Source organism: Numenius arquata, chromosome 4 (genome assembly GCF_964106895.1).
Source record: "Numenius arquata chromosome 4, bNumArq3.hap1.1, whole genome shotgun sequence".
In the NCBI taxonomy this organism is placed as follows: Eukaryota; Metazoa; Chordata; class Aves; order Charadriiformes; family Scolopacidae; genus Numenius; species Numenius arquata.
This window is the reverse complement of record NC_133579.1, coordinates 43316559-43330285: the sequence shown is the minus strand read 5'-3', so window position 1 is coordinate 43330285 and position 13727 is coordinate 43316559. Positions and strand designations below refer to the sequence as shown.

At 41.6% G+C, this 13727-nt stretch overlaps 1 protein-coding gene across 1 annotated transcript in view; it reads right to left on the bottom strand.

The window, feature by feature from the left end:
- Positions 1 to 10365, bottom strand: part of GRB10 (growth factor receptor bound protein 10) — an 88123-nt gene extending 77758 nt beyond the window's left edge. Inside the window, exon 1 of the mRNA XM_074146223.1 lies at positions 10278 to 10365. The gene's annotated coding sequence lies outside the window, so the exon portion shown is untranslated. The remainder of the gene's footprint in view (positions 1 to 10277) is intronic.
- Between the last annotated feature and the right edge of the window lie 3362 nt (positions 10366 to 13727).

Here is a 13727-nt window from a genome sequence, read left to right as displayed (position 1 = left end):
TTTAAGCACAAAGCCAACTTTTGTTTAGCATTTATACTTCCTCCTCTAATTAAGACCAGCTAACAACCGAAGAGGGAGGGCATCAAGTTGTTGAACAGTAAGGAATCCTAAAGCAATAGAAGTCTTTGTTAGGGGAACTGCTGTATCACAAATATGCCCCATTTCACTCCTGCGAACGAGTCTTACCTTGCCCTCGTTCTATTCCTTACCCCTGGAAATGTTACAGATTTAGATATTGTTTGGTTGGGTTTTTATTTAATTATTTTTATTTTTTAGAAGAGAAGCAAAGTGAATTCTGTATTTCTGTATTCGTTCCCAAGATGACAAAAGCTCTGCTCAGAGGATGGATCACGAAAAGGTAAATTATGTTATATTTTGCTCCACCTGAGGCAGTGGAAAGAAGAGACAGAAACCAAAGGTTAGGACACTTTTATCGTTAGGACAAACAATGGAAGGAAACCAAGAGCTGTACTGCCTGTTCTCCACCCTGTGACTACTTTGATAGAGACCAAAAATATAACCTTGAAGGTCAGGGGAAAACAAAAACCTAAAAATTGAATACACGTCTCCCAGAATTGTTTGCAGACAAGAGGGCTGCGTTGTGTCAGCTATTAGAAATTGCCTGCCATCACAAGAGAGATCAAAGGTGCATGGCTGATCAGAGACAGGCCACAAATCAGTTGAGTGTGCTTTAAATGAGGGTGCAAGTAACTCAGGGCTTTATCTGAAGCGGGGGGGGAAATATGTATAGTCCCAAAATTGCTAAATGTACTGGTGAACTAAGGCTATTAAAACATTTCTTGTGAAGCTCAAATCCAGCCAACTTCAAGAATTCAGGGAGTAGTTCCTGGCATTATAATTGCCTCCACTTTGCCGCACCACTGTTACCACACTCTTGGAAATAAGTTTCATAGGAAAGGGGGTCTGTTTTCCCCCATTGCCCTCAGAAAGCACAGACACTTACAGTAAACACTGTGCTCTTGATACAGATTTTACTGAAGTAGACAGATTTAAAAAAGAAAACAGCTCCCCCTCATCACAGTAATTTCAAACATTATATGCATTGCAGATAAATGGCAATCAATTTATAGGCGACACTCTTAAATGTCCAAATAAGCAGAATAGCTTTATTTCAGACTTGAACACAACAGTCATGAAACCCGATTAGTGCCCTAGAGCTTTCCATGTAAACAGATACTGAAAGGCAGTTCTCTCTCCATTAAAGCTGACCTTGCATAGTGACATTGTACTTTTATCTCAAAAATTAGAGATACTTACACTTTTGAAAATATTCTTTTAAGCAGTATTTCGTAACAGGCAGCATAGCTACAGTGTGTATGGATTGTTTCCATCTCTAAGTATACCCTTCCTCTTTACATGTCAAACTTCCTTTGAAATTTAGGATTTGATTTTGGTTAAGGTGTCAGAATTTGAAGTTAATATTCTGATGCTGTAGAGACACTGTTTTTACTGAATAACTGCCATTGTTACAGCATGATTAAAAACTAGGCTACATAATAAATCAACTTTCCTAGCTGGAAAGCTCATTAGTATTTAGACTATTTAAGTGCCCACAGCCATGTTTTGACATTTGGCTATAACACCTTCACCGAAAGGTTCAAAAGCTTCTTACATAAATCCAAATACACTTAAAACATGCCCCCTTAACAGTGAAAAATATGCAGAACCCAAGGACGTGCAGGAAGATGGTGGAGTGACACAGGCAAGAATTCTACTTGGTGACATTAAAAACGTCATCCAGAAGCTATCGAAAGAGCCTTTGCTAATAGTATTAATTTCCATTCTTCCACTCTCCTAACATCTTGACAGCGCAAATTTAGTCAGATTAAAAAAAAAACCAAAACATAAATGCAATAAAGCTATACCAGAAAACATATGAGCTCATCCCAAGAACTTACAGTTAGCTTGTATTGATTAAATTAGAAGAGGGCATTTCAGATCACCAAGCTCAATTACGGATCATTAACTCAAATGGAAGAAACAAGCCACCTAGGTGGCAGAGAACAACCTGACACCACAAGTCTCCCCATACCTGTTGGACAGTAAATAAATATGTATATAAAACAATTTAAGAATAGCAAAATCTATTGCAATTGGCTGCTTTAGCAATCTGCTTACAGAAAGGATGGGGATGATGCAAGTTGCTAAGTAAATACATTTACAGAGGAGGGAGTATGCTGCCTGCAGGATTTTGGGCTTTTTTTTCCTCACAAAAGACAAGAGAGAAGCACGGAAGTAATGAGCTCAGCTCAGGTACCTGGAAGAAACAGCCTCATCACAAGTAGATGTTGAGACGCTAGCTTCCCTCCAGTATCCGAATTTTCCCCAAGGACACTATTTCCAACAGAGGTGTTGGACTCACGAGCTCAAGCCCCAGCAACGTCACCTCCACAAAGGGCTTGTGGGTTGCTCTCCTCGGGGGAAGCCTCCCGCAGCCCATGTGAGGTGCTGGAGGTGCTGATCCTCCCCAGTGGCCACTGGCCAGGCCATTGCACCAGGCTGCTGGCAGCTGGGGGCTCGGCAAGCGGCCAGCCACCCCGACACAACCGCTTAAAGTACCTCACAGCTGGAGTAGCTGCACCAGCGCAGAAACTATTTGTGCCACCGATGACATCACCCGGCTGAGCTGATACACCTCTGGGGAAGCGTGCCAGCAGTAAACAAATACACGATGTGCACGTTTGCCTCCCCGCTAATGGAGCGGACACTCGTAACAGGCTTGCAATAGGTTCTTGCGCGATAGCTGCAGCGCAGGAAGGAAGTCTTCCCGCAAGACGCCCAAGAGCGCACACCCCGAGACGAGAAGGGAGGACATCCCTAGGCTACCCTGTGCATTACCTAGCCAAAGGGTGCAACACCACGACTGCTCCAACACCTAGTCTTAGCTCTGCTTCAGTGCTAGAAGGTAATGTGCACCCTTTAACATTAGGGACAAAAGTGAACTCAAAAGGATGTTCTATTTTGTGGTTTAATTCACAGGGTCTCCTCTCCCTATTTGATTTCTGGTGAATTTCTTAAAGAGTCATCACTTTAAGTTAATACTAGACCTAAGGTAACTTGTTCTCCAACAGGGAACACGTAGCAGGTTATCAAGCCCTGGAACAGGCTGCCCAGGGAAGCGGTAGAGTCCCCATCCCTGGAGATATTTAAAAAACTTGATGTAGTGCTAAGGGACATGGTTCAGTGGTAACTTGGCAGTGCTAGGTTAACAGTGATGATCTGATGGACCTGATGATCTCAAAGGTCTCTTCCAACCAAAACGTTTCTATAAGGAGGGAGGGAGGGAGGGAGGTAAATGCCCTCTTAGACTGTGAAGGATCTGGGCAGAAGCAACAGCATCACCCCACCCAGGTGCCCAATTTACACCTTCCCCTCCCAAAGCCTTAGACAAGCACTTAACAGAACATCTAATCACCCGAAATTCACACCTTGTGAATTTACTACTCCCTGCCCCCATGATAACTGAAGCTACCTTGAAAGAGAAGGTGGAGGAAAGGAACACCTTTATCTTCAATATGAAAAAAAAAACAAACAGTTTCTCAGTTACACCCCTACACAGCTGCAGTCCCCGAGGGATGGGTACGGTGCATCAGGGACTCTCTTGAGCAAAGAGTCCACCTCCCCAGCCCAGCTCCACCTGCTCTCCCAATGCAACCCCTCTGCCCCAGCAATCATTTCCCCTCCAACACGGCAAGAAGTTCATTACAATCCTGGAAAAATGGTAAAGCTATTACCATCAGCCACAGAAGAAAACAGGCTTCAAATTTACTTTGATAGTCACATAAATAAGGAAGATTAATTTTTAAATGTATTATGCATCCTGCTTTAGGCTTACTTTAAATTCTCAATTTTTTCTGCCTCTCCACTTGTAATGAATAAAGGCCCCAAGGCAAACTATGTTCCACCCTATACAACCAAGACAGAAGGCTCCTTCCCTGCACTGAATCCTGCCTCCTCAGAGAAATTTAGCTGAAGGACACACTGAATCCTTAGAGATTATAAACAGGCTTAAAATCCCATGCTTGTCAACTATGCGATATTAAAGAATTTTTTATTCTTCAGAGGAACACACTGAATTTTAAATGTGTCCAAAATTGAAGACTTGTAAAGCTGATACTTAAAAGTTGATATATGAAGTAAAATAAAAAATAAAATTAAAAAATAAAAGAAAATCCAGTCACCCGCAAATACGTTTTTCTGAACATGCAACATTTTAAACCATGGTCTCTTGGTCATTTTAAACATTGGTCTGTTTCTTGTCATTTCACTGATTTCACTCAGTCTTCATTAATGTACAGAGTCTTCCTGCTAAACTCAATCAGTTGGTCTATTTTGGCTTCCTGTATCCTGCTGAAAATCTCTGAAATTATCTGTACTAAACACCAACCCACTTTGTACTTTGTCTTATTTTTCCATTTCCCCCCCCCCCCGAGTTCTGTCAGCCCAAAGGTTTGGGAACTAATATAATGAGGGAAGTTAAACTTCTACACAGCTATTATGGGTGCCCCCCTAGTAACTGTGCTAACAAGATTCATCACCAAGTACAATGGAAGCCTTCTCCAAAACAAGACAAAGGTACTGTAATGAGCTAGGCAGGAAGCGGGGGCTCAGCTCTCTGCGTAGGGGTAGTCAGTGTAAATCTTTTTGGCACTAATGGTGGGATTTTTTCTAAGGCTGGACAATGACAACAACATTTATACAAAGCATGAGAATTCATGAATGTCTGGCAGCTTTTGGTATTGTCTCTGCAATACAAACAAGACTATCTGTTTTTCACTCTACATTTTCAATTCAGTACCAGCTGGACTCTGCAAAAACACGGGTTAGTTCTGATCAACCAAACAACTGAGTCATCCTAGTGGGATCCCACAACTGAAGCACATCAGCAGTAGCACTGGCTAAACGCACTCCTCCTCAAATACAGAATGAATAACAAAAATCGCCTCAACCTCACGTGCCTATCCCCAAGGCAGATACAAAAGAAGATATATTAAAAGCAAGTAATAATAGCAATGGTGGAGAAAGAGGGCTACAGAAGATCATTTCTCCAGGCTAAACCTTAATTAAGCACCATAATATCTCATCTAAGCCCATACTCACTCAAAAGTCCATATGTATTTACATGGGCTTGTATTTTTTTGGAGCCAGGCAGTGTGTTAGAATGGTAGCTTCCACCACCACTGACTTTTATCATCTGTATAAAAGTTAATGTATCAGTTACTAGCCAGCAAGGTACAGAAGAGCATCTGCTTCAAGAGTAGGCTGCAGTGCGATGTACGTTGGCAGCTGCTCTGGATCACTCCAGGTTTGCTGGGAACAAGTTCTCTGTACGTATGGACAGGAAGGCCACAGAAACCTAATGCCGACTGATTTGCAACCACAGCATCCTCATCGTCTCACTGTGCAGGGAAGATTTCCTACCATGACCAACTAAGAGAGACCAAAGGACGAGCTGGCTGTTGACAAAGGACAGCTGTGGGCTAAAACAACCCATATCATCTTTTTCTTTCTGCTGCCAAAGCCACCTGGCTATGGAGCCAGCATACCACAGTATTTGGCTCAGCTCTGTCTGCAAACTTCTGTGACAAAGAGCATCAAGTCCAACAAGAGCCAAGTGCCTCAGGAGAGGAAGGCTGCATGTGAATGCATTAATAAAAGGAAGATACATCTTTCATCACAGAACCATGGCAAAACACATTTGTATAGACACCGACAAGCATCCCACAGACACATGCATACAGAAAGAGGCAGAACTGCATGTCTAATGCTTCCACTAAAAGTCAAGGTGACAGAATGCATCTTATTTTTGCCTGGCTTCAAAATCCTGAATAAGAAATAGCTACACAATCTCAAAAAGTACGTGTCAAGTACCAGTAAAAGGTATTGCCCATAAACTTCACAGCTGAGACTGGAGTTGGCACTATTTGCTGCTTGCTAGAAAAACAAACAGAAAAATGAGCTCTGAAACGTGCCTCAACAAAGAAAAACCCAGAAGTACAGAGCAAGATGAGAAACAGCAGTAGCATGGCTGGCAGGTCAAACCCTCCTAGAGTCTGGGAGTAAACAAATTCAGTTGGGCTTACGGTATTCTGTAGCATCACGTATTTTGCTATCATACTTCACGTGACAATGCTGCTTGCTCCTAGGCAGTTCAGGGAAATCCATAGGATAGCCTTGTCTTGCCTTGCTAGCGAGACACACTCAAGGTTAACTGTGGTGGCACCACACAGTGGTGTGCTCAACCAGGAGGAACCGAGGCTGCACTGCCAAGGTGCTTGGGGAGAGAGAACCAGCAGCATCCTTTGGGATGGGGCAGGGAGAACAGTGCTGGAGCCCATCACCTCTACAAAAGGCCTCAAAAACAGCATCTCTCTGTGAATGCAAGTGTTTTGACTAAAATCACCACTATGGTCCCCAGCTCTGCCCCTCACTACTGGACACAGTACAAACGCTGTGGGCCACACACTGCTTAGAACTTGTCATTGGAAAATATTAAAAGTTTGTGAGTCCTAAATGTTTTGCAAAGTGAGACATGTCTGAGGAGGCTACAGTGTCCTTCATGTCCACACTCCACTTCTGAAGGGAAAAAAAGTTAGAAGAATAGCAATACCTGTCCCATCCTAAGCACGCCCTCACTTGACTTGCTGTTTATTAGATGCCAAGTTCTAGCTGGCTGTTGTTAACTTTCTATGACTTTTAACAGGTAGCTAAGGCATATCTGTTCCTTTACATTAGTCAATATTAGTGCTGTTCAACAGAATGAAGCTCACTCTTTCCTATTACATTGAGTTTATGAAGTAGCTTTTGGGGAATAGAGGTAAGAAATCCAAGTTCCTGCTCTTTGCATTTAGTACCTTTATGGAATTTGCTCAACTAACAGAATCATTGAGAAGTTAATATTAAATAATGGCTTAGATATAAAAATACTTATCATTAAAGTAAGCGAGTTTATCAGCACACTTACACATAAGCAGTTACTGAACTATTCCATCTGCACTCGACTTTTTACATCTGTTTCATATGAAACCTGCCTATTTTAAAGACTCCTCACTTTACAAGAAGTATTCTCTGCTCCCCAATCTTTACAAGATATTCTTTTAAAATAAAAAGCTGAACAGTTATAAAGCATCTGCTTGTGTAAAAAGAGTGATTCAGCAGGAAACATGTACTTGAAATACCCTTCACAAGAAAGAGCTTATTCACAGGGGACAGTTGGCAGGGATATCTCAGTCTCCACTTGAATGCTCTTTTTCCAGCTTGTGTTGAAGGGATTCAGATGCCTAGGAGGAAGCTAATCACCATTTTTATAGGCCATGGAAAGCAGGGTCTGGTTCAGAATTGCAAGTGCTTGTACCAAAGCTCTCCCAGTGAAAAGCAAAGGGGGCTATAAGTTAATGTTCAACAGAAACTGGCAAATCTGCTGTGCTCACTGAGCAACGTGGTCAGGTATGAATTGGAAGTGTATACATAAAATAACATAGTAAGTACGCTTGCTCAGAGTTCAGCTGAAGTGCTTAAGGCACAGCACACTAAAGGGAAAAATGCAGAGAGCATCTAACATGAAGTATTTTAACCAATTCTAATCCTGCTACAATTTCCGCTCATATTAAACCAGTTTTTGTATATTAAACCAGTTTTGTTGCAAGTCTATCATTTTTCCTTAACATTCTTGTGAAACACAGGAATAAAAGCTTCAAATCTGCTAGTCAGTATAAGCTGAAATCAGCAAGTAATGTTATATATAACACAAAGCCAAATTTGCCATAGTCTGTTGCAAATATCTTTATCATCAGCATAATAAAGACATACCACCAAAGAGATTAATTTATTAAATGCAAGCAGTGGTCCTGCAAGTTACTTCTGGGTACAGGTTCACACTTAAGGTTTTAATTGAAGTCAATGCCAGCAAAACTTTAACAGAAAGTAAAACTTAAAGTAATGTTAGTGTAAGGATAAAAAAAAAAAATTAAAAAAAAAATCAAAGCAAACAGCTGCCACAGAACTTAAAAACCCACTTTATGTTAATAACCTAGTCTTCCTATTTATTGTATGACTAATAGGACTGCATGAGAGCTCGTTCAGACCATGTCAGAGCTCCCTCTGAAGCTCTTCATGTTTATTTTCCTACGTACTATTCATTCATCAGTTACTGGAATATGTGGCAGCTCTTAAAATACTTGTACTTTCAAGTTATTGGACAAGAATGTCAGTTTCATATGCTATGAAAGACTGTAGATGCTCACATTGGACAGAACAAACACACAAGACGTGACATAACATCGTGCTTACAGCCACTTCCACTTCCAAAAAAATACTGAAGTAGCAGGTACTGTGCCTGCAGGGCACATTGCTTTCCTCCGACACTGCAAAAAGGCAGAAGTGCTACAGCCCAGCACCACATCAGAGGCCACCACTGGGCACTCAGGTTTCAGTTCTTAATCCACACCACTTGCATAACAGCGTTTCATGGTCACGGGGATAGGGAAGATTAATAATGTTCTAAATACCTACTTCAGCAACAAAATCAGGACGATTTTAGAAGTACCGGATTTGATTGCTGTCAGTCAGCTGACAGGAAAAATTTGTGGGTGCTAAAGTTATCTTTACTTCAGAAAGTATTGGGAAAAACATTAACTGGGTCTTGCTTTATGAACAGGCACCAAACTGCCAGTAAAGAGAATGCTTCGCATAGCGGGTAAAGATAGCTGTTTCATAAATTAATTTGGGCCAGTTCACATACAGACGCTTGTCTCAAAGTGGCTGAGGCAGAGCCACACATCAGGTGACACTGTATGGATCATTCTGCAGTACTACAATATCAATAGAGGAAAAAGAAGGATCTGAAAAAGAAGCAGGAAGACGTCAGGCTGCAAAGCTGGCATTTTGCCATCAAAACACACACAGCATTACCTGTCTTTTCAATAAATGATCAGACTTCATAAGCAGCAGCCACACATACTTTAATGCATGAACTTTGTCCATGCAGGATGTGTTTCCCCAAAAAATCCCTCAAATAAAGGGGGATATTTATAAATAGCTTCAGAAGTCACCTACATAGATCTACTCCAGGATTTACAGATCCCAGGATAGGAGAAATTAATGTCATAGTACCATTCTAATACAAACGAAAAATGGAATTTATAGACTCTGTGCTGTATGCATGCAAGCATGCCGCAACACACCGCCTGTGCCACCAGAAGTTTTAGATTGGGTAAGATGGCAACCTGCTATCTTCTATTTTCAATTGAAAGCAAAGCTTTAAAAATCTTGAAGACATGGTGCGCAGACAGGGGAGTAAATTAAAAAACAATCCTCATTACACTCTGGGAATTGTTTGTGAAACTTAAATAATCTTGAGGATCTACAAGTTTGGAATTCCAGTCTTGCTGCCTTTGGCAAATGAAAGCAGCCAGATTTTTAAAGGAAAAGTTAAGCACATCATATTTGGCAAATATTTTAAGTAATATATTCGTGATCTTATTTGTTTAATTAGCCTTGTGCTGACTGCAGTACTACTAGCTGTTGCACTGAAGAACAACATTTGAAGATGACCTTCAAGGACTTGGTTCCAAATTAAGCCCTCAGAAACCCTGAGGGCAAGGGGGCTCACTGGTTGAGATGGGACTTTCTACTATTAATTATTTCAAAGCCAAAAAAATAAAGCTGAGCTAAAAAGTCTCTGCTATAATAACAACAGTCTTTTTTAGGTATCTAAAAAGACAGAAACCGGTAAATAAAGACTTTTAAGATTTATTTTAACTTTTTATATATGGTCCTGTTGAATTACAGAACCTAGACTATTGCACCAGCATTACAACGTCTAGTTCAGGACTTTCTTTCCCTGAATAAGCTGATTTCTGTCATCCAAAGCAAGTTAACATACTTTTCTGCTACTGCAAAAGTTGAGCCAGAACCCTGAACCCTTATGGCTGTCAAAGATTTTATAAATGCAACTTTAACATTGCAAACGTTTAATTCAATTTCAGCACATCCCTCCTCCCCCCTCCTGAAACCTCCCTGCCACCCAGGCTAGCTAACCTAGTTTGGTTTACAAGGCTTGAGACGCACCGCACGTTCTTAGTCATCTTCATCCATAGCTTAAAGGACAGTTGTGACAAAAAAATATTTCTTCAGCTCTCCTCCTCCAACCATCCAGAACTTTTTTTTTTTTAATGAGAAGGAGAAACAGCAACATGGAGGCAAAATCATCTCTGCATTCCCCCCCGAGGAATGGATTCCCACTCACTGTTCCTTACCTTGGTGATTCAGGGAGATGCGATTAGATGGTTCTTGGAAACCTGGTTCCACCAGATCCCGTCGACCATGAGCCGAAGCCTGATCTACATTGTCCTAAAAACAGAAGAGCAGAAAATCTTATCAAAACCAGGCATTCTGTACTCCCTGTAAGCTACATTACAGAGCCAAACCACAGATACAAAAAACAATCCCTACCGTAACTCTGAAAGGAGGAACCAATATCAGAGAGAGGGGGGAGAGATTATAAGGGGACACTAGACTGTCACATTAACATGTGGCATGAATCCAGAACCAATTACTATGTCGTTGGCTCATCTGTACACCAGTTTGCGTTTCAAACTGGGATATCGTGATGTAAATGCACTTCCTAGTTTAACAAAAGTTTCTTCTTGCATCAAATTATGCGATGGCTTGGGGCTTTGTTTTCTTTAATTCCAAGTCTGTGACTTAGGGGTTTGTAACTAATTAACTGGACTGAAACAGATTCAGTAGTGAACTACTAAACCTCAAGAGGAATCAGAAGTTCAGTTTAGATAAACATCCACGGCTCTGGATGCCAACCTGTTTTTTTTGTTGTTGGTTGGTTTGTTTTTTTTTTTCATACTAGAACTCTCACAAGATCAGGTTTCAAGAAGTTTTAACACAGACTGAATTTGGCTAAGTCTAAACTATCATGGTTTCTCACAGATCTTGCCAAAGACGATTACTAGGAAAAAGTAGGGAAATTGAAATATAAACAAAAAATAAGAAAAGCAAGATAAGTCATGTTGCATTTTGGAAGTATAAGAAGGAAATTTACATCAGGTACATAGTTTTACAAAGTCGGCATACCTTTGCATACACCAGTTAAGGGTGGGTATGGAAAACTAGAAGCAAGTGCATAAAGTTGACTGCACTGATATATCACCAACCATAAACTCTGTTGCAGTGATATACGTGACTGTATACATGTTCCTGCTGTGCCCAAAGTGTGGGATAAATACACAGTGGTATGACCTGCATTTATGTCAAAACATAGGCACCACCTTCACAGCAAATGACGTTGTAATTACAGCAGAGCAATAACACGCACACAGTAAGTGGCAATTCAACTATGCGCAACCGCAAGCTCTCAGCCCAACATTTCCAGTTTACAGTATATAAGCTAATGCTCAAAAGCATAATGGATATACTGTTTGGGGATAAGAACTGTATCTGGTTATACAGGGTATGAAATAAATTACATTATCTCTTCTTCAGAGTCTCAAACAGCAGATACTTGAGCTTTGGATTCAAGTACTCAAGCACCGCTCTTGAGCGCCTTCACCATCAGGGTTCAATTCAGGAGCCCGCAGGCGTTTATAAGACAAGAACTGCCAACAGTGGTATGACTAAGGGAGGTTTTTACAGGTAAACAATATATGATAAGATACATATGGCATCCATCTATCTATGCCAGATACAACTGGGACCACTCAGGCTTCTGCCTCTCTATCAGCTACCTTCCCTTATAGTTCTTCACATCCTTGCCAGTGATTTTCATGACATTGGCTGCTGTTTCATGAGCCACATCTAGCTCATCTCACAAATTTTTGTAGTTGCTTCTTAGGAATTAAAAAATAAAAATTAAAAAATCAGACTACCTGTCAGCACAACTGGATTTGTTCTTTCTTGAAATGTATCAATATTTGTTAGCTCCTTCACTGGAGCTAACTGAACACGTATTAGGAACAAGCAACTCATGAACTCCTGTCTCTGTCAAATCCCTTGCAACCACAGGGTATTGCATCCTAACGTTATTACCACTTTTGCAGCGCTAGTTCTTTTTCACTGGATGTATTCCATTTTCTCTGGGATACCACACAGCTGGCACCAACCTGGCCCACATCATTTCAATTTTAAATTTCAGGCAGGAAATTTGGGACTTGCAGCAAGAGAAGGCAACTGCAGAAAGCACATACAAAATTAAGAGTCTGTTCCCCAGAAAGTTCAGCACAATTCTTTCAAAGGCTCCAAGGACAACAAGGGGGAGGAGATGCTTATGTAGGAAAAGTTCCAGTCAAAACTTAAAGCTGAAGCTGATAGCTGGCAGTACAAAGGCCAAGAGGTGAGCATCGCAGGCAGGGAGAATACAGCAGAACATCCTTCCTCCTAGCACAGAGCTTTTCTTTGTGCATTTCCCTCCATGCAATTCAACATCATGTATTTTTATCAGGCAGCTAAAACTCCACAGATGCAGTTCAGCAGAATAAGTTCCACCTCCCTGGAACAAGTCCAGACATCCAACGCATGGATGCAGTTGCATATTGCCTCTTGGCTGGGAAGAGCAACAGGGCATCCCAACAGAAATGAAAGGTGGAACAAGAAAACCAGTTATAAGATATTTGTTACACACCTAAATGTTTTTTTCAGTGGTCCCAACACATAAAAGTCCCTACTGGAAGGAAAGGTTCATGCAGTACTATGTAGTAACAGAGGTGAGATGGGGCTGAGATGCATCTTTTTACCTTTGGGTTTCCCACAGCAGTAACACTCAAATACTTAACTGAGAAGACCTTATTTCAGGCTTACAGCTGGCTGCAAGCCCATAACTCCTCAATCAAACCAGATTTTTTTTTAACTATCAATTACCAATAATTGACAGGAATAGGATGTCCCCTCTCTGGAATCACCTTACAGCTCTCCCAAGAAAATGCTGAGAATCACAGGCCTTATTCACAAAGCTTAAGCCAAAGTCATGGTAAGATATATCAAAGTTTTCAGAAGCAGGGGTTTCAATACCTAACGATTGCTGGTGCTGCCCTTACAAAGCTGATGCCCCTGCCCATTTTGTTAGGCCCAAACCCCTGCCCAGAAGGTCCTGCAGACTTCTCCCGCGGCTTGAGCAAAGTGTGGATCCAAAGGTTTCCTCTGGGCACGGAGGGCTAGCAGAACCCAGGTGTGAAAGTAAAGCGGCAGACGTGCATAAACAAAGCCACACCTGCTAAAGCAATGCTGGCAGCAGAAGAGAAAAGGTAAGGGCGGTGCGATTTAAAGAGCTCAGGGTAGTTTCACATGACCCTCCAGAAGCTGTTTGTGTCCGTTGTGCACAGGCAAACAGTGGCACTTGGCCAGCTGCAGCAGGGATCAGACAGACACTGGAACAAGGTTAAAAGAAGAAAGGGCGAGGGGAGGGAAAAAAAAAAAAAAAAAAAAAAAAGAAGTTCTAGAACTGCTCCATGCCAGCAGTCTTGCTGTTGGGCTCCTGCTCAGGGTTGAGGCCCTCAGCAAGGTGGGCACCTGCTTTGGTCCATCAGCATCCCCCCACCACTGCTGAAACCGGGCTCCCGGTAAGCCATGCGTTTGCTCCATGTTTTAATCCCCAGCTCTCCCTCCTCTTCCAATAAATGCTCTCAATATGAAATTAAAGCATGTTACTTAACTTACTGTACCATCCAGCTATTGTAGTATTTTTAGAAGCCAGCTAAGCA